Source organism: Vigna radiata, unplaced genomic scaffold, assembly GCF_000741045.1.
Source record: "Vigna radiata var. radiata cultivar VC1973A unplaced genomic scaffold, Vradiata_ver6 scaffold_273, whole genome shotgun sequence".
NCBI classification, from domain to species: domain Eukaryota; kingdom Viridiplantae; phylum Streptophyta; class Magnoliopsida; order Fabales; family Fabaceae; genus Vigna; species Vigna radiata.
In genome coordinates, this window is record NW_014543808.1 from 243,114 (window position 1) to 247,282 (window position 4,169).

The window sequence follows — 4,169 nt, forward strand, 5'->3', positions numbered from 1 at the left end:
ATTTGCATTTGAAAAAACGGGAAGACTAATAGTCTCAATAATCATGTATTCAGAACTATATTTGGTTTCAATAGGATTCTTAATTTTAGAAGGGGATAACTTAAGCAATATATTTCCCATCGGAAAGGTTCAGATAGGAGGCTTAGCAATTGAGGGAAAGCAATTGTTTGTCATTATAGCTAATTGGGTCTACCATCGTCGTTCAGAAAAAACGGCCTACCCATCTTCGTAATGGACACTTTGAAAAATTGGTTTTTAAAATCCTTATACGACTCGACAAATAAATTGAAAATGGCGTTTTTTGCCGTTGAACTTAAGGAGACCCAGCCTTTCTTGACATTAGGGCGACTTTTGAAGAAAAACAAGAATATTTTGGCCGTTGGTTCAATGCCCAAGGCCTGACGCAACACACCGAACGCTTGGATGTATCCCCAACTGTTCGGGTGTAACTAGGAAGGAGCTACATTTAAATATTGCAGAACCTTCATTTGAAATCTGGTAAACGGAAGTCTAATGTACATATCATAGAACAAACATAAATAAAAATAAAAGCAATTCTCTCCGGCAACGTCCTCCCCATGGAAGACTCGCTCCTCCTTCCTACAGGCAATCAATTTTAGGGCAACATTATACCCTAGTGTTCGAAGAACACAGTTATTCTCCACCCATCCTAACAGTATATCTTTATTTACAAAAATGGTGTATTTTTCACCAACCTCACGAGATGCACATGAATAATCTACTGGAGAAGATGAACAATCTTGCCCCGGGTTCTCGACTTCGACTCCACCACTAACAAAAACCCTATCTCCGCTCAACAGAGACTCAACAGATCCTACGACTCTTGGTCGAACGACCGGTGAGTCACTACGCTCCTTATCGTCACTATCAGATAAAGAATGAACGGAGGAAAAGGGAGCCATAGTTACTTGAGAATGAGAGAATGACACGGATTAGAAAGGAGACACTTGGGCAGAGCAAGAACTTCTCAAGAGAGACGATGGAGATGAAGCAGAAATGTTGAATGACGGTTCATTTCAAAAACTGCTTTTATTAAAAGCGCAGAACTGACGAAAGCGTCACGACATCTGCACCATTGGATGCACAGGATCTAACAGCTCTTAATTGGCGACTCTGCCACTACCCCAACGCGGGTAAAACTACTTACATTTTCGAGGATCAACGACAACACAATTATGTCGTTTCCAAGTCACTCACAGAACTAAACAGGTCTGTCTGGCTACCAAGCACGCACGCATACAGAACGAACGGTATGCACACCGAACGACACATACACTCATAAAAGTCCTTCAGTCAACCAAGGTCCTACACCTTCTCTTAACCTCGGACTTGGGGGGATGATGTACGATAGTATATCTATGACGATCGGTCTGACGGCCGGCTAAACCGAGCGGCCCAGCTTACCAATTAAATGGGTCGAATTATCAAACTGATCCAACTTTATTGGGCTCGAGGCCCATCATGTCGCAAATGCAAATAAATGAACAATATAATATATCACGTATCAAATAATATCTCAATAGAGATATTTCAGGTAAGTTTGTTTATATTTTATTCTGTTCTATTGATATCATATCAATCCAAAGCCTATAAATAAAGAACTAAGGGCTCCAAACAAGGTCCGCTCACATTCTCTCACACTCATACTCTCATACCTGACTGAGTATTATCGTAACTACGATAGCCCTCTCTCCATTCTAAGCATCAACTTGCTGAGGATTGAGGGTCTTCCATTACCGACATCTAACTTGATCGTCGGAGTGCCTTTACAGGTACCCCCCTCTCGGGTGGAGATCGGAACTTGACGGACGGTTTGAAGAACGGACGGCGAAGGTATTTGAAGATCAAGCACCAGAAGGAAGTAGAGTCACATCATCGAGGTTAGTCCTTTCGATCCCAAAAAATATCACCGAAACAACAACTAACATGGTAATTAAACTTTACAATTACGATTCATTGATAAGTTCACAAACTATAAAACTTTCATTGATAAATTCAGAAACTATAAAACTTTCATATTAAAGGAATGAAAATTAATTAACGAATATAAACTTTACATTATTAGACTCATGAGATGAAATAAGTATGTTTAACAATTATCTAATAATCCTAAAAGCTATCTAGAAGGAGTTTTTCTTTATAAAAACATAAAAACAAGTATAAAAGATTAATTTAGAAATATACAATTTCCATTCCACAATCTTTTATATATATTCTTGTCAGGCAATAGTCATTTCTTACTACGAATGCCAAAAACAAAGCATAACTTTGTGTTTCATTATAATAGAAATACTACTAAAGCCATTTATACAACTCAATGACGATTCAGTTCTAGAAATATTATACCACAATCAAATCGATAACTTAGACGGGGCAGAGGTAGAATAAAAAAAATCCAGAATTTAACCGAATCATTTCTATACTATGTAGATTTAGCTTGATCTTTTAATGAAATATCAATATTTTAAAATATTAACAATTGAAAATAATATTATAACATTTTAAATTATTCATTACTAATCCAAAATATAATTTATATATTTAAATATTTATGATTTTTATTATAATATAACTTAAATAATGAAAATGTACTTATTAATGATTTATAACTATATTAAAAATATATTTATATTTACCTTGTACACCAGACATACTAAAATACTTTTTATAGAAAATTGTAAATAACTTTGATATAAATTATCTTAATTTAAACATTATATGATTAACTTTAAAAAATAATCTTAATTTTTAATCTTTTATCGTGTCATGTTTTTTCTGCAAGGCAAAGATATAAAATTGATCAAAACACAAGATGTGGCTGCAACAGAGAATTACATATGTAGAAGAAAAAAAAGTATATATATACAAAAATGCAGTCCATTCAAAAGTGACTATGGAATGAGACAGCATAAATTTTTTCCTGCACATAGCTTATAGTTCATCACAGAAAAGAATACTACATGCATTATTTATCAAATAAATAAATAAATATCATACAAAATAATGAAAAAAAGGAAAGAATTAAGCAAGACATAATATTAACTTTGCTAAGATATGAACACATCACATCTACAACTTCGTTAAATTTAAAAAACAGCAAAGCATAATAATATAAGTACCCTATGAATAAGTATCGGAATAGCAGATAATTCGGCAGCTAAATCATATACTTATAGTATATGAATAATACAGGAACAGCTCTAATAAACTTGATCTTCTAAACAAAATAGTCATAAAATTGGCAATATTATGATAACAAAATAGAGCTGTCATGTTGCTGTAATGTAAGATGGACATTTGTCCTGCTTCTTATGCTCAAGCCCTCGAAGGGATAATCTGCATGCACTTTCCACATACATTTTTCGCACGTCACAACAAATCCAAACATAAGCAACACCTCTTCATTTCTCTCTTTGATTGTGCTGTTTTCTAAAACCTTGATTCAGAACCTCAGCATTTGTCAACCGAAAAAAGAGAGAAAATATATGTAGTAAAATACCAACAAGAAACCAGTTCACATTACAAATTGTAAAATCTTTTTTGGCCCCGTAAACACTTCACTTCCCTACATTACGGAATGCTCTTGTTTGTAACATAAATGAAATCACAATCATTTTATTCTCAATTCAACGAAGATAAGGCTTGGATATTTATATAGATGTGTTGCTACTAAATTTCCTCGTCTGCACCCTAATGACTTGATTTTAGTCTACTGTAAATATGTTAAGTACTGAAAAGATGAGAAATAGGTTGCATTAAGAAAGAGCAGATTCTAAATGTTTACCAAATAGAAACAAAAAGCCAAAATTTAATATCTTCTGCCATCTATATTGTTGTTCCAAGTTTCCACAACACAAGTAAACTAGTGAAATAATAAAGAATAAAGACCATTGGAGCTAGCCTGATAACCAGTCTCAACTCCGTGAATCTGTTAACTCGAGAGTCAAACAAAAGGACTCGCATAAGTCAAACAAAAAATCTCACAGAAAAGAATATCAGGCCTATGGAAAAAAAGAAAAAAAAAATATGCTCACAGGGAAACTCAACAGGATAAACAAACAAAAGTTGAACTTTATCAAAACAAACACTTAACAACTTTTAATCATGAAAATAAATGAGAGATGTAGCTATTCCAACTTTTAACCAGC